This window comes from Myodes glareolus, chromosome 3 (assembly GCF_982192425.1).
Source record: "Myodes glareolus chromosome 3, mMyoGla1.1, whole genome shotgun sequence".
Classification (NCBI taxonomy): Eukaryota; Metazoa; Chordata; class Mammalia; order Rodentia; family Cricetidae; genus Myodes; species Myodes glareolus.
In genome coordinates this window covers 89,230,196-89,252,753 of record NC_142028.1, presented here as the reverse complement: position 1 = coordinate 89,252,753, position 22,558 = coordinate 89,230,196, and the positions used below count along the sequence as shown (strand labels likewise).

Here is a 22,558-nt window from a genome sequence, read left to right as displayed (position 1 = left end):
AACATGTGTTTGTCATATCACATGCAACCATTTGGGTGACCTCTTTGCAGTCCATGAGTTCTGCTCCCTTGAACCTGCCTCATTCATACAGCAGAGACGTGCAGCAAAACCCCATGGAAAACTAAGATGCTCTCACCGTGGTCACCTGGCATCTCAGAGCACTAGTCTCCCCCCACTCACACACACACTCAGATTCTTCCCCTTTGGATGGTATGCTCTCTCTACTATTATGATGGCCATAAGTATCTCAGGAGTGTTACAAATGACCAACGTCTGAACGAAGGAACAAAGGCAGCGGATTCCATTTGCTCATTGGCTGCTGAAGTATTTGTGGTATACACTTTTAAAACTTTTAGAAGAAAAAAGATGGAGAACAAAAAGGAAAAAAAAATGAAGGAAAGATGTGAAGGCAGGTGAGTGTACCCCAGAGCCCTGTGATATGAGCTAGAAGGCAGTAAACAGTGTTCTACCCACAGACTTCAAAACCTCAGCGGGCTGATGGGCCACTTCCGTTAGGTATAAAAGGAAACAGAGCAGGGTCTTAGTGTGTGGCTGAGCTGGATACCAGGAGATCAAAGGAGCTGTTTGGAACCGCCTGTTGTTTCATCTTATTGGCCTACGCACGAGGCATCCTTGCTGGTTTTGTTTGCCAATTCTGCCAATATGTTTCCGACGCAAATTTGGATGTTTAGAGTGCATTTTCTTTCTCTTGTGATAAATACAGGCACATACCAGAAGGGTATAGGGTGCTTATGGTTCTATAAATGAACTCATTAGCCAAAACACTGTTTGAAAGATGTTTTATGATTATTGGCGCATTGGCTCCAGCTTGGCAACTGAAGCATTCTTAAATGCTTTTGAAACAATGGAGCAAAGAAGTGGCAATATACTTAAGGCAATTTGTTTTTGTCTGTCTTTGTGGCAAACTACAACGATCCTGGGTTTTCTTTGGGAAGAGACTGTGGTGGTACCAATTATTACATAATTACTGGTTTCAAAATCTTCCCAACGGCTAACCACAGTCAGAAGAAGAGGGAGGAGGCACACATCCCGTGTTTTGTTCTTATTATCAGCTTCAATAAGTCGGGCAGATTTTTCCTGTTATTTTAATATTTATCAGCATATGACAAAGAGGTGTGTTTAAATAGAAGCTCGAAAGCGGAATGAAAAATACATGGCTTCGAACAAAAGCATGGAGCGCTGGGGCGGACTTTAAAACATTGGGTTTCCACGAAAAGAAAACCAGGCGTTTATTTAGAAGTACTGAATTTGAACTCATCTATTTTGATAGAAACATGAGGAGTAAGAAGTACAAGGCTATAGTTTGAGCACATTCAGCAGTGACGTATGTTGTCAGCGAAGCCATTTCCATTGTGTGTAGTAGGTAGAAGACAGCTTTGAGAAGACGGCTCTTTGGCAGCTTCTTCCTCTTCCCCTTTCTCCCTTCCCCTGATTTTTCTTCTTCCCCCTGTTTCTTCTCCCTCCTAGTTTTCCTATTCTTCCTCTTCTACCCTTTTTTCTTCTGCTGCTTCTTCATTCATATAAATGAAAAGTGATTGTCCGTGAAAGTGAATTCTCCCAACACAAATGAGATTCCTACACTTACTGTGATTGTTGCTGAACAATCGGAACTCTGGGTGAGGAGATCTCTCAGCGTGAGACACCTTTGCTCCCACTGCTGGACCAAGGTGATTCTCAGCCCCCGGGGCTCAACACAAATGTCCCGTCATTTTTATTTTGCATGATTGTTCCCGTTTTGTGCACGGCAACACTCTAATTCCCAAATGAACTCTGGTTCCTCGGCACTGTACCTTTTCCAGTGGGAACCCAGGCTCCTGAAGGCAGAGGCCGCACCTTTCTCTTCTCTTTGAGGTCATAATGTGGTAAGCCATTTCTGCAGAGTAGGAGTAGAGTAAATATCAAACTAGCCAGAACTATGTAAAAGTTGGACTTTGAAGGAAAATTCCCATAACGGTAATAATGAGCCGGTATCTCTGTGTCTAGGGAAAGTATTCACTTCTGCTTTGTTTTGTTTTCATAGTCTGTGTTGTTTATTAGAATTTGAAGGTGCTGGGGTGACTTTTGGTACGTGCTTCTAGGTCGGTGTCTTATGCAGGCTTTGAATAGAAAGAGTAAAGCCTACGAAGGCGACATTCTGCCGATGAAGTGAGAAAGCCACCATACGATAATGAGGGCTAAACCCAGAATGAGCGGTTCTGAAGCCTGTGCGCATAGGTTGGGGAGGTCACAGTATACCCTCTTGAGTGTGCTGAAAATCCAAAGGCTGAGGTTAATGAGCAGCTCAACTTACACAAAATAATCACTTTCTTTTGAATGCATGAATTCTTGGCTTTTCCTGTACGGGATTAAAACAGAAAGGGGAAAAAATAGAATAAAAAGGGGGAAAAAGTCTGAAACAAGGAAGGACCTCATATCCTTTCACCTGGACATATTCAACATGGAAGACTGCAAACATACCAGATAATTGGAAAAATAAATCAGTGTGTATTCATAAGTGTGATTACGTGAACACTGTCTGACTTTCCCCATACTCTCTGTCCCAGGTTCTGGCATACATCTCCTCTGTGTCTGTGACTATGACATTAAAGAACCTACTGAGGAGATAAATGACTATGGGGCCACTGCCTTTGCAGAAAGATTTTTTTCCTACATGAAAGAATGAGAGAAATGTTGCTTATAGTACCTCTCACGTCTGAGTCACACAAACGACTTGATTTACACCAAGATGTATCTTATACAGAGGTGTGTAGCAGCCAGAGTGATGTGTGGAGTAGGGTGCCCTATGGTAATATTTCTTCTAAAATGTAACACTGGCTTTAAAGGTTGTGAATGTCCACCCCTTGGAACAGACCTTATGTTTTTAAAGTAACCCAGAAGTTGATGGAGCGTGTGAAATGGCCGCCAACTATGTCAACGCCATCACTGAAGAGCTAACTGCCTGAAGGTCCCGAGGCCAGACCACCACAGACACAGCATCTGCCTCAGCCTGGGTGTCCATAGCATTAACCGTGATAATTTTTCAACAGGAGTCAATTGAAGTTTATTTCAGGGAAAGATTATATTTGGAGAGCGAGGACGAGGAAGCGTAAGTCTTCCAGTAAAGCGTGAAATGTGCTGGCCTCTTCAAGCAACAGCTTTAATTAAGGTTCTTCCCAGGCTCTGGGGAGCCCATGCCTTCTAATAGGCTTCAGGGTCACACGGGAAGGGATGACGCTACCAATTGATAAGACGAAGAAGAGGCTTCCTCTCAGGAAACCTATTTCTCCGCATGACTCCTCATGTGTCTTCCATTTGCTTTGACTGTCTCTGAGATCTACGTAGTTGTGGCAGAGGCGCAGAGAAATCGAGAACGGGCTCGGGACCTGATCAACTCAGACAGTCAAGACTTTGCTAGAACCCCCAGGGTCTAGGATGAGAGACAACTGATGTACGCAGGCAGAGGTCCCTCTGAGGACTAACTTCTAGCTGAGGACAACTATGGCTTGAAAGCTGATCTGATCCGTGTCGGATGACCAGAAAGGAAGGCCAGCACAAACCCAACCTTTGCTTGGTTTCTGCATTGAGCAAGAAGCGGCAGGCAGGATTACCATGTGAGCAAAGAGAAATAAGATCAATTATCTTACCAAAGGTTCTGGCCACTCAGAATAAAGGAGATCCTGGAGGAAACTGCAAAAAAGAAAAGGGGAAAATGAAAAAGAGCAGGCATTTTCTTCAGTGTTCGGAATGATGGGTGTGACCTGAATCTCTGGGACAATCTGCTTAATTACACGCTGTGAATGTGTCAAGAGCTTGCATACAAAACAAAATCATAGAATATAACTGCACAGAAAAGCTGCACAGTTCTCGGCAGCATTCCCTAAACGGTTTGAAAAGACCCTCTTTTGTCTAAAATAGACATCCTGTAAAAGTTTGCCCCAAAACACAAACACTGAGCTGTCTGCATTGATTTGCAATTATTTCATATATGTCTAAAATTAAGTATGGGTAACTACAAAATCATTAGGATGTCAGCTAAAGTGTGAACAGCTGAAACGTTTCTCCCGAGCGAACAGAGCCAAAAATAATGTCTTCCTTATTAATGGCTGCTTTGACTTGTGCAGAATTAATTTCTTCGTTTAGCAGGAAAACTTCCTCCTCATAGTAAATGGGACCGGGGGACCAGCAGCATCTAGTCTCTCAGTACTTGCAGAAAGAGCTAAGTCCATTCCTCAGGACTCCACATCGTGTTTTCACGCTGCTGAGAGACACCATCCACCCCCTCCCCCTGAAAGCTGGAATCATGCATGTTAGTAAGTATTTCAGTTATGCGATTGACGTCAATGGAGTCATTAAATAGATTGCTGGCCCTCCCAGAGGCAAATCACTGCCAGGGACCTAGATACAGACACTTTTTTTTTTCAAAGACAACCATCAGGTTTTGCTATGAGAGAAAAGGAAAAGTTTACAGTGGAGCCGACCTGTCTCCAAACAGTTTCTTTTTGTTCTTTGCATTTCGGTTCCGGCCTTTCTTTCTCTTTGGTTACAGTAGACTCCAAAAGACACCCAGATATTGTTGCCTAAATGTTTTGTGCACCAAAGTATCTCCTGTAATTGAGACCGTAGAGGAAGATACTCCCCTTTGAAAAGGGAGTCTCGCCTTTTGCTCCATTTAGCCCATCTTGATGTTAATTCGGTGGCATACATTGTCTAAGCAAATCACTAGCATCTGCTACTGACGTTGTATTTGATGTATGGACCCTTAAACAGTATTCTTCACACACACACACACACACACACACACACACACACACACACACACACATTTGCCTTTTTCTGTTGCCTCTGCATGGCTCAGTGCTGCAGCCCTCACCTCTGAATTAATTTTTCTGCTGCTGGCACCGTGCTGTGGCACCGAGATTCTGTAGCAAAGGGTGGAGGAGGCAGCTGAGAAGACAAACTGTTTCTCGTGGCTGCCTCATCTGCAGCCATGCACCCACAGGAGGCTAGCCACGTGCCTGTGTCCTCCCAAACCCCAGCTGCTGCCTGCCTCAAGCCTGGTCATGCAGCTCCCAGACCTGTCAGAGAAAACCCTTCAGGTCATAGCTGCCTCTTCCTGGGAATGCCTGATGGCTCTGTTTACCTGAGCTGCAGTTGGAAAGACTGCCAAAGACTCACCCCACACCTGGACTCTTGTACCCGTGAGTCCCAGAGCCAGAAAACTACCTTCTTTAGACCTGGCCCTCATCGTCTACCATACAGGCGGTAGAACCCATTTCTCACTTCAACATTTGTCCCTCCACTCCATGGATTGTCCCCTCCCTTTATTTATTGCTAGGGGTATGCTTGAAACGCTTGGTGATCCCGCTCGATTCATCTGGAGACCCAGATTCCATGCCCTTTCTGCCCTGTCCCTTTTTTCTGTAGTTCGGGAGAACACTGTCGCCAGCACCCATTTGTCTCTCCCCTGCCAGGATAGCCAGCTTCTAGTCTCCCCTTCTCTCCTAAAGGAAAGGACTTTGTTGTCCTGTACCCAAAGCATTACGGTGACCTTTCGAAGTGGTCTGTTGTCCACAATCTTTACCCATTTGAACCCATCCATCTTTCTGGTTCTACAATGCTTCTTCTAAACCTAAATGTAGGTTCTTTTATTGTTACTTTGTCTTGTTTTGGGATGGTATTTGTGTTTGTGTATGTCTGTGTTTATGTATGTTTAATGTGGTATGTGTATATGTGTGTGTATGTGGATATGTGTGTATGGGTTTCTCTGTGTGTACATCTGTTTATGTGTGTATATTGTGTTGTGTGTATGTGTTTGTGTGTTTATGTGTGTTCTTGGACTGTTTGCCTGATTTGTGTCTTCCTGGTCTTTAAGATCCAACCTTCTTAGTAGACTTGTTGGCCCTCAGAACTCTGCTCCTAAATCCTTCTCTGTCCCAGCCTTATCATTGCCCCACCCCTACCTTGCTTGGCTGTGTGAGATCAACATGTCAGCCTCCTGCCTCCTGACTTCCCACATTGACTCTTCTCCCAAGGCTGCATATGCTTCCTGCTTCTCAGATTCTAGAGTGATGATTCAAATAAACACACAGTTTTGATCTCAGGCCTAGTATACCGAACGTGTTTAGAAAGCACCACCTCACTCATCCATCTCCATCTGGAGCATGCATTTTTTTTATCCTGTAAGATTCTACTCATCTGTCATCTTTAAAATGCCCCCCCCTCAAATCCTATTCAATTATTGTCTCAAACACTCTTCATTAGGATCTTGAAAACTCAAAATAGTGCTTGAGATAGCCCTGTTTTATCCTCTACTAAACCATGAGCACCCCAAATTCATATACAAATCCTCTGGTCTTATCCTCCCAACTAAGAATGTAAAACATAACAGATGCCCGATAAATATCTGTGGGATGAAAAAGCAGCAGAGAACGATTGCCCAAGCTCAAATCCAAGCTATTGGAAGGGCAGAGGTGTTTTACTTCCTTGGCTTTGTTCAGGCTTGCCTCACCCTGCTGGCTCTCAGGACGCGGGCTCAGGGCTGACATCCTTGGCTAAGGTAGATTGCATGTGACCTTTAAGGCACATGAAGTGAACTCTATTTTTTCACTTTGGAGAGAAATGACAAAGTTAAAAGAAATAGAAGGAAACAAACTTACTAAATACACAGAGCTTGCCATATCAAACCATAGCGTTCTCTCTACCCACCAGTGCCTGGCACAAAAAGGCTACTTAAAAGCATATTGAAGTGAATTGAGTTAGGAATCTGGATCAGTCTCTCAGACAAATAATTCTCTACTTGAAATTTTTTTTTTTTAAGTAAGTAAAGAAAGCAGTACGCGTGAGCTGGAATAGCCGTTCCAAACTATATCTCTACCACCTTGTGACCCAGGACAAGGTACTTCATCTCGTGTGTCTCTGTCACCTCACCTTCTAATTAGAATACAAAGTGGACATACCTTATTGGCTACTTATAAGCATTAAATGACCTGACACAGACAAAACAATCAGAAAATGCCAGAATTACAATTGGCCTTCTATAACGTGCATCATGAGATCTTAGCATGCCTTGTGTGGCACCGTAGCAGATGGTCCATCTGTGTGTGGAAGCGAAGAAACCAGGGCTTCAGGTATCAGTAGGGAACCTGAACAGAAAGCACCCTTGGAAGGTTCTGGTTGACTTCTCATCCACACTAATACAGTAAGCCTCTCCCCCTAATCTGCAGTTTCACTTTTGAAGGTTTCAGTCATCCTTGGTCAACCTGGTCCAGACGCAATAAACTGAAAATGCTATGGGGCGGGGAGAATTCATAAGTTTTCAGTCGCATGCCCGTCTGAATGTCGTGATGAAACTGTGTACGCTCCTGATCCACCCTGCCCGGGATGAGTCAGCGGTTTACTCAGCAGATCCACGCTGTAAAATCCACCTGCCCGTTAGTTCCTTAGTTACCCCCTGGGTTGGGAGACTGGATACGGTGCTATCTATCACAGTGCCTGTCTTCAAGTAATCCCAACTCAGCTTGCCACACTAACTATTCTATTTTATTGTTTATTGCTGCTGGTCTCTGGCTATGCCTAACTTATAAATGAAACGTCATCCCAGGTTATGTGCATAAGAACAAAGCGCACATGTCGGTCCATTGAGCCATGCCTGCAGTTTTTGCCGTGTTCTGGGATCTTAAAGTATGTCTCCTGAAGGTAATGGGGAATGCTGTATGACCTGAAGGAAAGCTTTCTTAGTTTAAAACACTTGCCTCCACCTGCCATAAAAAAAATATCTGGTGATGCAGAAATAGATTTGGAGTTGAAGACAGGGTTCCCTAAGACATACATTAGAAAGATGAGGAGCCGGAGGGAGAATGAGCTAGTACAGAACATGACAAGGTCCTGACTCTGGCTATTACCCTTAAAAGCAAACTGCCAAGAAGGGCAAATGGCTGTGGACTCTGATAAGTTAGGCCTTAGTTATCGGAGCGTTCCCTCGCACAAACCCAGGAGGACGTCACTATGTGAGCTTGACTGAGTACTGTCACACAGCTTGCTGCAACCGTGTTTAAATTCAGCCTTGAGGGTTGACACACACCTTTCTAGGCCCAGGTTTTTCCAGCCCAGGCAGCTGAACAGGGAGGAGAAGTTGAAGCCAGTTCAGAGCTACCCTTTGTAGACAAAAATAATCCCACTGGCAGAGCCCAGCATGGAAGGAAGTGGGTGACTTCTTCTAGAAAGACAGCAAGCCCGTTTACTTACTGCTGGGACAGGGAAAACACCCTCAGACATATTCTGCCTCCCTTCTCTTCTCCTCAGGGGAAAGTCAAACTCAGCCTGCAAAAGGATGAAAGGGAAAAATTTCTAGGCCAAAGCAAAGGAAGAAAGGGGAGCTTCTAAGTATCCCCACATCCCAGAGACAGCATGATCCTGGAGACAGGATGCTGTCTGCCTCATTGCTAATCGTTGTACACTGTTTCTCGAGCTGTTCTGAGAAGCCAGGAGCATTTCAGGGAAGTGTCTCACTGGAGAGAAGAGAAACAAAGCAGGGACTGTCCCCCTTGAAACAGAGGACAGACAGCAGAGCTCATTGGATCTGAGTTTATTGTCTTGACTTCCTCCCAGCCAGAGCCGTTGATAAGGACCAAGGGTGACAGAGTGCTGGGTACATTTCCTATTCCCTTCTTCACTATGTCTATAAAGTGAGCTAAGGCCATGCTGGCCATCTGACTCATTGAACCAGAAGAGGCAGTCACAACAGACGCTCTTATGAACCCCCAAATATACTCTGGCCTTCACATTTCCAGGGGCGGGAGTCTAGATAGCACAAGGAATTTCCAAAGCCCACAGGCCTGCCTCTGCCAGCAAGAAAAGAAAGGATCTAGTAGCAATTATTCCTAGGGGCAGTCCCTCTGTGGATTCTCTGGATCTATTATCTATTGCCTATTGTTTTTTCTGGTATTGTTACCCACAGATTGAGAGGAGAACGTGAGGAAGAGCCCAGGCTTCTTCAAGACAGCAGGTTGACAAGCATTAAGGCAGAACTGAAATCTAGATCTTTGTGTCTTGGAGTCCTGTGATCCCTGCATTCACACACACATGCTCACACCTTTCTACATAATTAAAACATAATAGAAATAACATCTGTTTGTAAACAGTGGGGACTGACTCAGCAGTTAGAAGCTTGCAAAAGACCTCCAACTCCAAAGACTCCAAAGCCCTCTTCTGGGATTCAAGGCACCTCAATTCACTTATACGTGCCCACAGACAGTCAAGCGCATACATATACACATTCATTTTAGAATGATGTAACGAAATTTTTTTTTTTTATTAAAGAAGAGAAGGCCTGTGTTTTCTCCTCTTGAGCCTGGCCACATTGTCCCCACCTCCAGACTGCTGCATGCAGTAGACCCTGCCCAGCTGTTTACGGTCCAGCACACACTTCCTGAGAACACGCGCCACTGCACAGTTTGGTAACTGTAATGCAGGAAGGCACATGATGCTGTGACTTTGCTCCAATGGTTTTCACATGTAAAAGTAGGAACCATGCTAAAATCTATTAGCGCTATGAGTCTTTATATGTAAATCATTTATAGCTCTCTCTGTCACCTAGCATTATTTACCATTATCTCTAATTGTTGTCATCTGTTATAATGGGGACAGAAGTAGATTGAGATCTTCACCTGTCAGTAACCTTGAACTTGAGACCTGAAGACTGAACAGAAGCTGATTGGATGGTCACTGAGAGAGAAACCAGGCACTTCACCCACAGACTGATTGCTTCTGCCCCAGGGAGGAACAAGACAGAACAGGAGGGCATAACACTCTTTGATCATGGAAGATATGTAAACTTCATTGTCAGGTTACTTGGCTCTTCTCTTTATGTTTGAGAACGAGACTGGCACGAGATAATTTGAATTTTAAACACAAAATTTCAATCTGAGCCTCAAAGTAGATTGCTTGGCAGGACCTGTGTGTTCCTGGGGTCCGAATCTCCTCCACCATAATAGTCAGCCCAGTCATCCTGCCCCTTCACACTCTCTCTCTCCAGCAGTGTGTATAAGAGTCCAATACAAGAACCTGTGCAGATGCTTTCTCTCTCTCTGTCTCTCTCTCTCTGTCTCTCTCTCTCTCTGTCTCTCTGTCTCTCTCTCTGTCTCTCTCTGTCTCTCTCTCTCTGTCTCTCTCTCTCTCTCTCTCTGTCTCTCTCTCTGGTTACGAATGAATTACTCAACATGTCTAGGTCTTGGTTTTCTAATCTGAACAATGGGCCATCATAAGATCAGAATTAGTCAATTGTATGTAAAGAGTTTAATGTAGTGCCAGACTCACCAAAGGCACTAAATAATGCTACTTGGTGGTGTGGCTTTTTTTCATTTTAAAACATTTATCACATTTATTTATTTGGCACGTGTGCGTGTGTATGTGTGTGTGTATGTGTTGGTGCACATGTGCTTGTGTGCTTGTGCACATGTCTGTGTGCCTGTGTACACGCTCACTCATGAAACTGAGATAAATTGCAGACGATCTCTCCTTCTGTTTTGTGAAAAATCTGGGATTGAGCTCAGATTGTCAGGCTTGGCAGCAAGCACCTTTGCCAGCCCCAAAGAGGGCTTCCTTGAGCCAGGGTACATCTGGAGAAGGAAGAAATTTCTCTCGGTGACAGAGAGCCTGCGGGACTTGGCAACTGTCCAGCTGCGAAAACTTTGGGGAACTTGAAACAATGTCTGTGGGGCACAATTAGTTTCAAAAGATTGGGATTGCCATCTACATGGACAGAAACTGACACCAAGGAAGGGCCTTTTCCTTCTCTTTGACTTTGTAACTGTCTCTCTAGGAGCTCAAGAGAAGCCCAAGCTTCTGAGTTGCCCATCCTCAGTCTCAGGAAGGACAGGGCCTCAGAAGACCTAACTGTCCCAGAAGAGCCTAAGGCAACTAAGTAAACATCCCCGGAAGGAAACGTGTGGCCCTGGACCGGAAGAGACTCTTCACACATTCGTAAGCGCCAGTCTTCTAGGTATTCGGTGACTGGCTGTCAAGCATGGTTTTACTTCTTCTTATAGCTTCCCAGGGTAGGTGCCCTTATAGACAGCTCCGTGTCTGCTTACGGCAGCTGCTGCTGTGCATATGTGCACAGATGTGCCTAGAACTGGTTTGTGACTTTCTGGTTCTAGGAGAAAATAAGCACTCTACAGAAGAGTTTTGTCAACATAATAGGTCTCTGCTCCCAGTGATATACTTTTCCATTTTCCTCCCCTTTCACAAAGTGTTCAGCTGTCTTCTGTCAAGGCCGTCCACTCCTTCCCTCCTGCTCCCTTGGCCCTCACTCTTTCCGGTTTCCTTCTGGATAGTCCTCTAAAAGCAAGCAGTTCAAATTGCTGCCTTTGGAAAGCCTTCTTTCTCCCTCTGCCTGCTGCGGGTAGCTGCTCCGTTCATTCATCTTACATGGGACCAGGCCTGCCCTCTCTCCTCCCATCGCTCTATATGTACTTCTTAAACAATATCTTTTAGGAAGGAAGAGGGGATGTTCTCATAAATAAGACTCAGACCCTGATCTTGAGTTTGCACAAGGACTGCATAGACGAGGTCTTTTTTAATTTCAGTTTCCCAATTTGGATGTCATCCTCACGTACAACACAGCTATAGAGCAATTAGCTACCGGATACTGGTCAGGTAATGGGTGCCATGCAGCCCAGCCAAGTTGACACCTCTCAAGCCCGTTTATCACAGGCACCCACCCCGCCAGCCACTAAAGTAAACAACCCGCCTCAAGAGAAGTCAGTATACATTGATGCTTCTCTTGCTATAATTTAGATATTTAAAGTCAAGGGAAATAAAAATCTCCACGTGCCTGACATCTTGCTTCAATCCCAGCTCATGGCACTGTGCCAGAGAGAGATGTGCACTTCCAGGCGTGCAAAACCTTGTATTTGCACACACCTTGTTTTAGCCGAGGTGTGACAAGAGCATTCTTCTCACCTTCCACTCTGCTCGGGCAGCCAATCATGAAACCCTCGGGCTTCAGCTTAACCAGAAACCACTTCCCGGACCTCAGAACCAATTACTGAAAACTCACTTGAGATTGGTTATCTCTGAAAAGTTAATTTGGCAAGGAATGTCTTGGGGGAGGTTAGAGGGGCTGAAGGGTCCTGTTTGTGCACATTGCTGAGTTGAACAGGATCAGGTGTGAGGTGGAAAGGTCTATACCCTCTCTCAGCATTTGGAAATGTGCATTGCAGCCTGACTTAGAAAGTGATTCTTCAGATTCTTCCTTTTTGGAGTGGAGCAAACATCCTTATCAGCGTGCGTCCTCTGGGTCTTGCGTTCCTGTCACTCAGAATGACCCTGGCCCTTTGCAGAACACACTACCTTCGGGCATCTCTCCCAAGCCCATGGCAGACTTGTGTTTATTGTAGTTCCCAGCAGACTGCAGAGGTGCACGCCACATCACAGGATGGTGTCTGCCTTTCGGAGAAGGACTGGGATATGTCACCTGTCTCGTTCACAGCAGACACCACAGATGGACACACACCCGGACACCACATTCCTCCCTCTTCGCCTCACCTCACTCCTATTTTTTTTCTTTAAGACAGGGTCTTGCTATGTAGCTCTTCCAGAATTCATGATCCTCCATCTCAGCACTACTGGGATTACAGACATAGGCCCCCATTCTCACCTCCAGGTTGTCTTTTGATGAAGGGCTGCCTCAGCAAGTTACCGAGCAAGCACAATTGCGGGAGCTGTTTGTGGCTTTAATGAGTCAGCAGCTCACCACGTTCTTTGCCCCTAGGTCTTGCCTTGTCTTCAGGTCTTAAGTGCCTTGTTTTGCTCTAGTTCTGAAGGCATTTGCCTCCACCTCCTCTTCCTCTGCAGCAGTAATACTTCTCCTGTCCTCTTTGCAAATGTGTTGGTGGATCGCTTACTACCCTGTTTCTCAGAATTCTGGGTAGACTCATGAAGAAGGAAGCACTCTTGTATTGTGGTTATGAATGGCAGAACTCTGGCTTGATAAATCCATTTAAATTCTATTCTACTCTCTGCGTGTGTTCTTTGTTTCCAAATTTTGGCTTGAAACACAAGGCACTGGCAAAGATGTCTCAACATAGTGTCAGGGCAATTTACTAAGTATGGTATTTGCTGTTAGGAATTCTATCTTGGTCACCTCAACAATCACAAGGTCAATAGGTAATTCCATTCAAAGGTGATAGCGAAGGCACATTCAGTTAGTAGGTGATATAGCTAAGACCTGAAGTCTAATGTTTAGCTCCAATCCCTACATAGTTGGTACAAATCTCAGAGCGAGAGGTGATGTGCCCACTGGCACCTGTCAGAAAGGTGTGAGCTCCCTCATGAGCAAGTTTACATCTGCTGTTCAATCCTGACTTTCTCTGGACAGCACTCATCAGAGCCTGAACTACACTGAATGTGCTTTTGCCTCCAGATTCTAGATAAAGAGAAAGTTTCGAGGTGATACCTTTTGTTCTTTTTGTACTTCTCTCCTCCTAACAGAATTAAGCCAATGGGGGTGACTCTTCCTCCCTCCCCCTCTCTCTCTCGGTGATAAATCCCTTCATTGGAGATTGGGGATTTGAGGAACTCTATCCCAGCAGGAAAAGAAGGGGGCAGAGTGTTTAGGACGTGGCAGAGTGCGACCCACTGCTTACGCAGTATCCTGACATCTGACATCAGAAGGAGAGACTTAGATTTCAGATCTGCAGTGAAACTAGGGTGTGCCTTCCAGGGACACAGGGAGGCACTCATCCAATTCTAGACAGGCCCTGGAAAGTCCCATTTTGAATAATTTGTTCTGTCAACTTCCCTAACTCAGATGAAACTGTGTAACTTAATTAAAAGAGCACTGGACTGGAACTTGGGAAACTGACATTTTGGTGCTGACACCAACCACGTGTATGACTCGAGGTAAATTTTTTAACCCTCCTAAGTCCTCAGTCGTTGTTTTATTTGGCAATAGTTTGAAGCTTTGACTCTAGAATCAAATTTTACAGAGTCTTCAACTGCCAAAATGGTCCCTGACCCAGAAACAGTAGTGTGTGGGTGTCAAGATGGGTAATTCTTTGTCAGACAAGAACAGCTCATGGGTTAGTAACTGGGGCTTTCAGAGTTCACACTCAAGATGCATTCCCTGCCCCCAAGCCTTGGTCCTCTTCCACAGCCTCCCACCATAAATCACACCACTTTTCCCACAATGCATTAGGTCCTTAGTATTTTCCCAATCCCAAAGTGTAGCCAACGCAATGAAATAGTAGACGGACATCATGTGCTTACATGTGCTAGGCCAACCACAGGGGAAAAGTCTGCGCTACCCCTGAGCTTGAGATTCTGGAACCAGAGACCCCAGTTCTGCTTTCAGGAGCGTTACACCTCATGCCTTCCCCAAACCTCGGCCTCTGCATCTTCATTTCCTTCTCTTTTAAATCCTCATCTCTGTATTCTTACAGGACTGAACGGGCTGTTTAAATGTAGAACCATTTAAATAGTGGCAGTCAAAGGATTATGGCAGAATCATCTTTATTATGGTTGTGACTATATATGCTTATCAGCCCCCATGTGACTTGGGTCTTGAAAAGTTGGAACTGAACTTTGATCATTAACACTTAATAAGTTATTTTTAAATATTATTCCTCTGCCCACTTGCCCTCCTCCTCCTCCTTTTCCTTTTCTTCTTGGCTCTTGTGTGGAAAAAGGTAAAGAATTGGAAAGGAAACGGGCCTTTATATTTACTAATCAGCTGATCTATCTCAAAGAGGAACCCTCAGGACTTGAATAGAAAGAAGAGAAAGTTTCCTCCTTTTTAAAAATTGTTCCAAATTTCATTGCATATATTCATTGCACATGACTGTGTTAAATAAGGACATTTTCATATAAGCAATATTGTTGAACATATTTCCTTCCCTTTCCGTTCTTGCCATTTCCCTCCATTTCCTCCCTTGCTCCTCTAGAAGGGTTTACTTCTGCTTTCAAGTCATATGTACATACATGATTTACACAAGACGGACACAATCTAGGAGCCACATGTGAGGAAAACATACAATGTTTGTCTTTTTGAGACAGGCTTAATTCCTGCAGTCTTATTACCTCCAGATTTATCCATTTTTTTTTCTGCAAATGATGAAACTTCATTTTTCTTTCTCATTCAAAGAGATTCCATTGTGCATACGTACCTCATTTTCCTTATCACTCCTCTGTGCTGCACACCTAGCCTGACTCCATAACTTAGCCATAGTGAGTATTCTACAGCCAGCATGGATGTGCACGTATCTCTGTGATAAGTTGCCTGGGGCCCTTTGGATAAATAGCCATGAGGAGTATAGCTATGCAGATCTATTTTGATAATTCTGAAGACCCTCTATACTTACTTTGTTAGTGCTTGCACTAGCTTACACTTCCACAAGCAGTGTGTAAAATTTCCCTGCCACTGGCATCCTCACCAGTATTTGTTGGTATTCATAGTCTTCGTATCTGTCATTCTAAGGTGAGATGGAATCTCAATGTCATTTTGATTTGCATCTTACTAATGGTTACTAAATCTTAACTTGTGTGTGTGTAATTTAAAGGTCATTTGTGTTTCTTTTTGAGGACTGCCCATTTCGCTAGCCCATTCATTGGTCCAGTTGTTTGATTATTTGTTTAGTTATTTGAGTTCCGTGTATACGCAAGATAGTAGGCCTCCATCAGATATATAGTTAGCAAAGAATTTTCTCCCATCCTATAAGCTATATTGTCACCCAACTAGCTAGTTCCTTTGCTATACAGAAGCTTTTGAATTTCATGAGGTGCCATGGCTTTATTTCCCTAGTGACTGGAATTCTGTTCAGAAAGTCCTTAGCTATCTTGAAGTCTTTTCTCTACCTTTTCCTATAACAGTTTCAGATCTTATATTAATGTCTTTGATTCACTTGGCGTTCACTTTGAACAGAGTAAGAGATAGACATCCAGACTTACTCTTCTATGTGTGAGTACCCAGTTTTGTCAAAACCACACATTGAAGAGGTTGTCTTCTCTCTGGTGTATGTTTTTGGCCTCTTTGTCAAAACTCATGCGGATGTAGTTGTGTGTGTTTACATCTAAATCTATTCAATTCCCTTGATAAGGATGTCTGTTTTTATGCCAGTATCATGCTAGCATTGTTACAATGGCTCTGTAGTAGAACTTCAATCCAGGAGCAGTGGTTCTTCTCCCATTGTTTATTTTGCTTAGATTACTTTGGATGTTCAAGGTCTTTTTGCTTCCATGTTAATCTTAAGATTGTATTTTCGATGTGATTGTGTTTTTTGACGTGAAGAATCTTGTTGGAATTTTAATGAGTATTGGACCAAATTTATAATTTCTTTTGGTGGGATGCACATTTTCACAATACTAATTCTTCCAATCCTTGAATGTGGGAGGTCTTTATTTCCTGTAGTGTCTCCCTCCATTTCCTTTTTTGAGCATTTTAAACTTTTCATTATAAAGGTGAGCCACATGCTTGGTTAGGTTTATTACAAGCGGAGGGGAGTGTGTGCTTGCTTGCTTGGTTGATTTAGAAAATTGTGAATGGGACTGTTTTCCAGAATTCTTCTTAACATGTTGATTGTTGCTATACAGGAAGGCTGCTGAGTTTTGTATGTTAATTTTGTATCCTGCTGTTTTCTGAAAGTGTTTATCAGAACCGAATGTTTTCCAGTGAAGTATTTAGTATTTTGTATAGAATCTTACTATCAAATGAGGTTATTTGACTTGTTCATTTCCTATTTATAGCTCTTCCATTTGAGAATAGCAGAGGCTTTCATGCAGGTGCTTAAGCCTCTTTTAGAACTCTGAGGTCAGACAAGAGAGTATCACCTGGCTTTGATGTTTCCATGTCAGAGAAAGAGATTCATTTTCTCCATCACTCACCCTCTCGTTTGTTTACCCATTTGCCCCTACTGAGAACTCACTGCAACATGAATGGACCATTGTGTTACTTAAGGCAGATACAAGATGAGTAAGACACAATGTCTTCCATGGAGAGCTCCCAGTCTTATGGAGAACGCACAAGGTGGTATGTAATGAACTGTGATAAGAACATGAGTAAACTTCCATGGAAGCACAGATGCCAGCTAGAAACCCCAGCCTTATCTAGAATAAATAATACTCTGTGTGAGGCTGTACTAATGAATTTGTAAATAGAGGTTTACTAAATTTTAAAAATTAGGATTTCTATTGCTGGGGCAGATATTTCTACAGATGAATTTTTCAGTTATTCTAAAAGCCAGCATATTGACTGGTCACCTATAGTGAGCAATACGACTAGGAGAACACAGGTTTTTGCTAGGGCTGTTGGGAGAAGAAAGATATAGGAGATATACTCTGCTATTAGGAAAGAAAAGTAGAGGAGAGACACTCTGAACTCTACCTTAAGGAATGGGTATGGGTTCATAAAGTCAAACTTAAAAAAGCAGATCATGCTGAAACATAAGAAACATATAGAAACCACAAGAGTGGGGATTATTTTTGGACTGGAAGACATCTGTGGAGGCAGGAAAGGAAAAGTTAGGGAAGGTTGGCATGCTGGGAGTTAAGGCAGTAAGGATGAATAGGAAAATACCTGAGAGCTATACCCAGGACAAAAACTGGGGTTTTCCTTTCTATGCAGTGATCCACTTACATTTGGTTAGCAGGCAATTGTGCCATTGGAACTGTACTCTCTTGGGGTAGAGCCTACAATGTTGACTACTGTGACTAGAAACAGAACCAGAAGGAATCAGAAGACATGGCAAAGTTGGATCCCAGATCATCAACCAATTACCAGCTTGATCTTGGGCAAGACCCTAACCACTTCTGAGCCATAGCCTCTCATTTACTATAATCAGTGAGACAACATAAGAGCAACAGCAAAAGGAACTACATGTTTTAACTGTTGCCTCTTGAGTATCATTACGTGAGGCTACTATTGTGCAATGCTTAAGACTCGAAGCAACACCGGGCATTCTTAAAAGTTAGACATTCAGACTTGGGGATGTAGTCTGGTTGATGGAATGCTTGCCCATCGTATGTGAGGCACCTGGGTTCAATCCCCAACACTGCATGGTGGCACATGCCTGGAATTCCAATACTCATTAACTTTCTCTCTCTCTCTCTCTCTCTCTCTCTCTCTCTCACACACACACACACACACACACACACACACACACACACACACACACACACGCTCGCAATACATCCTTTTAGGCCATATAGCTCACCAATGCTAATCACAAACAACCATATGAGGGAACTGGAGGTGTATATCTATACAAAGTCCTGAACACAAATATCAGCACCATTCTTTTTCTTAATGAACTCAAGTTGCAATCTCTCTATCTAGTGGTTAGGAACCGTACAAAAAGGTATTATAATAAAACAATGCCACTGCCTTTATCAATAAGAAACAGCCTAGAAATGTGTGCTCTGACACTATGGAGGATTCTAAAAACTGTGATGGTCAGGAAAGGAGGTCAGCTGTGGGTTGTGTATAGTATGTGTCTCTCCTTATTTGAAACATTCTGAAAAGGCAAAGCTATGAGGGAAGACAAAACACTATTTGTCTGGGGCTGGTAGGGTATTATGCATTTATTACAAACCAATGAATGTATATGAGAGATAATATTAGGGTAAGGGTTAATCAACATCATAAAACTGCTTTATAGAAAATACCGAATTATATACCTGGAAAGGTGACATCATTGATATATAAAATCTGCCTCGCTAGTATTGTTCCAAGCATGAAAAGCAGATCTGGGAAGTAAACACTATTCTGATTCCCACTTTACAGATGAGAATGTTGACTTCCCAAACATTTTCACTGTGAAGAAATGGAGACAGGATCCGAACTCCTCCTGCACATTTCTGAGCCCATGGCTCTGGTCACTGTTCATTCTGCATTCTCCCAACAAGACAATAGGCCATGACAACTATTTTAAGCATAGGGTGCATATTTATCTTACATGAGATAGGAGGAAAGTGTGTGGTTGGCTACCCAACACTTATAACCCACTCAGAGCTGGGCAGTAGTTGGTTAGATGAAGTGGGAAGATATGAGAAGAAATGAGGTCATGGACAGTGGTCAAGGCTAGACCAGAAGCTTTGCCAGATGAAGAAGGAGATGAGAAGAAGGAGAAGGTGGAGGCAGGAAGGGCCAGTCCCTCCAGCTGCTGCCTTTTCGGGTCTCCAACAAAGCCCAGCTTTCTGTGAATGGAAGCCAAAGAGCTGGAGTTTTCTTTGCCTTCAGCAAACAGCTGATACTCTTTCCCATCATAAACTTCATGATCCAGGATGTAAAACCAAATCCAACAAACCAGCCCTGCCAGCAGGTTAAATAAATAAATCTTAAATAAATAAGGGTGGTTTGTCTTCCTTTGGCCATGAGTCTCCGCAGAAGACGCCACGTGCTTCTGGTAACTGAAGCCTATTAGTCAATGTTTCTTCCTGTGTAAATATGGGAGAAGGGTCTATTTGGGGTCATGAGCTGAAGTTATGAGGAATTATAACTTTCTGTATTTTTTTATATTTTCCCATCATAGTGTGTGCTGCGCTTAATAGTTATGAATCAGGTAAGGGAGCACAGCTAGCATTTCACCTTAATTATGAAACAGTTCAAACTCAGAAGGAAGAAACATAGCCTGTGGCCTTGGCAGATACCAGCCCAGGTGAGTTAATGGGGGTTTTTCCTGTATTACCTCCTATGACTGATACATTGTGGCCCTGATGTACCCGTCACATTGTGAGACTTTATTATTAATAAATGTGCATTCCCAAAACAAATATACAGCCTGGCAAACAGTGGTGTTCACCCTGTGAATGAGTGAATTCGTTTTCATCATTACACACATACACACACACACACACACACACACACACACACACACACATTGGTGCTTCCCACTGCATTGGTGAAAAAAAAAGAAGATTCACAGTTCTCCTGTTTCAGCATCATAAACATGAGACAATCCGAGGTTACACTCAGGACTCCTTGTTCTAGAGGGTTTTGTAACAAGTGTATGGAGCTGTGGGGTCTTTAGGGAAGACAATGTTGACTCTGGAAATACATGGGACTTAGCCCACCTGGTAAAGAGAATTCTGTAGACTCTCTGTTTTTGATGGCATTTATTCTTTGAGTCACTATCCCCAAAGAGACAGCAAAGGCTATTGTGTGACTGCCATGGTAACTAAACGTTCAAGCTTCAAGTAGCTCACAGAAATCCCCAACATTGCCAGGCGAATGCCGCCAGCTTTGTTAGCTGCTGTTAAGAACTCAGCCCGTCACAAGTCATTCAACAGCCCCTTCTTGGACGCTGTCTGTGTGCGACAGGATCCTGAGCACTGTGAGCAATACCAAATTAGTCTCAGTCCTCAAAGAGATCGCAGTTAGCACACATGCGGATGATACCGAAATATGACGTATTTACCTTTAAACGGCAGTAAAAGTGGTAAGTGGCGGCTTCCTTCCTCAGTGAAGACTTGTTGAGCTGCCCCCACCTCCTCTCCCGGCGTGCTGAATTCATAGCTGCAACTCAACAGTTTGATTGAAGTCTCAGAAATGATAATAGAGATGCCATGAGTTCCCCTGTCAGGGTCCCCTAACACCATGTATTATTTGGATCATAAAATCCCCTAGGATGGCGTCTGGTGAAACACTGCATATCTCTGAAGCCAGCACAATGTCTAGTGTTGAATAACCTTGCTATAAATATTTATGAACACATAAATTAATGGCATAACCCTGGCAGAGTTAGCCTCCAAGCCAACATTCTTTCTCCCAGAACAGTAATAATCAACTCTGTTTCTTAGGAGCTTGAAAGATGATTTCCAGCACTGGCTAGGAATGAGCAGCCCAGCTTTCTTGCCTGTGCTGAAATTTTGGTCCATCAGTTTATTAGCTCTGTCTTTTCATCAAATGACTCATTTCTGCCCCAGTTTCACTATGAAATAATGATAGTAATACTCCCTACCTCTTAGGTTTGTTAATAGGATTAAATGAATATTTATGTGATTCTTAGGCAGGCCCATGGTATGTTCTCTGAACATGCTTATTAGGCAAAGATAAATAGAACATTGATTTTTCCAGAAAAATAAATGCATATTAATGATAGAACAGGCATAAAAAGTGTTGAACATGTGTTAAAGAGTTCTATGCTTGCTTCATTTCCTTACTGCTTCCTGGCCTATAATAAGTGCATACAATGGAATAAAAAATGAATTGGTCCAAGGGGTCTCTGAAGGGCAAGACTACTTTGTGAGCTAGCAATGCAAAAAGAGATTCATCAAAAACAAACTGTATCTAGTCTAGGGATAAGACAGCAGGGGCAAGCAGTTTGTAGAGGAAACATCTCCAAAACCTGAGAGGAGCAAGAATTAGGTCGTGAGACACAGTCATCCCCCAGAACCTGGGTCTGCTTTCTTGAAGAGGAATCTGTTATGGTCCAGTTTTTGAAGTATATTTGGCGGAGCTCTGATTCCATGCTATGGTTTCAACTGCTCAGCTAGATGAACACTGAAGAGTTACTGATTTAGCGACTCATTTCTTTGTAAAGTATTAGCAGAGATCCAGGGCATTTTGTGAATCATTGGTAACTGAGTAGAAAGGATCTTTACTTGAACCAAGCAGGGTAAGCAGTATAAGCAAGACCATGTGATTTTGTTGAGTGCTTTGAAAGACGTTTAGAGGGTGAAGCAGGAGAGAACAGGAGGAGGTGAAAGGGTCCAGATGAGGGAATGGGGAAGGGTCTCCGAGGAAGCAGACTTTCACAGATGACAGGCGGCTAAGAAGGAAGCACGAAGAACAATGTCTAGAGCCTTGAGTTTGGCATAGGCGAGAAGGATGGCTGGTGTGGAATGGAGTATGCCATCTAGTATGAAAGGAGTTGATAGCAAATGGGCATAGACAAGTCATGTAGGGTCTTTAGGCCACCATAAGCAGTTCAGAACATATTAAAGTCAATCAGTAGTCAATACATGGGAAAAAATTGGAAGAACAAGAAAAATCTACGAATTTTATTACTCATACTTTAAGGGGTATATTAAATTCTATTGGGGGAAAACAAAGACATAAGAGAAGCATTGGAATAAGGAGTCTTCCAGGCAGAGTTGAGAGTCCACTTGCCATCTTAAATAAGAAAAATAAGATGGATTCAACACCAGATACAAGTGATTTACTCTGCATTCAGCAATCACACTTCGGTGGACTGACTGATGCTGTTTGGAGGTGTGGGCTGTTTCCAATGCCAGGAGTAATGATGGAGTACACTGTCATTCCTGCCCTTAGTGTATGTTCATGCTTCGCAGACTTAGCTACAGGGAACCTTCCACAAAACATACTACACACACACACACACACACACACACACACACACACACACACTGTTCAGCAGGAGAAACTAACATACATGAAAGAAATATGCAGAGCTACAAAACCACCCAGAGCATGTTAGCAATGGACTAATGGACTGGCTGCTTTTGAGTTTTATGCCTACAGGAAGTCTAGACTAGACACCATCTGGTCAACCTTGCCAGGCTTCTCTTAGTGGCCAGGGTGCTTTCTCCACCAAGTATTTACTGC

The 22,558-nt window shown here is 43.4% G+C and overlaps 1 protein-coding gene and 1 long non-coding RNA gene across 3 annotated transcripts in view; one reads left to right on the top strand and one right to left on the bottom strand.

Moving 5' to 3' along the window:
- Positions 1-22,558, top strand: part of Pde4b (phosphodiesterase 4B) — a 543,981-nt gene that overhangs the window by 444,140 nt on the left and 77,283 nt on the right. The window lies entirely within an intron of this gene.
- On the bottom strand, positions 411-20,645 carry LOC125412427 (uncharacterized). Its single transcript, XR_015000868.2, has 3 exons — positions 20,409-20,645; positions 3,645-3,687; positions 411-2,356 (listed from the first exon to the last, which is right to left on the bottom strand). It is a non-coding gene; the product is annotated as an uncharacterized LOC125412427 (long non-coding RNA).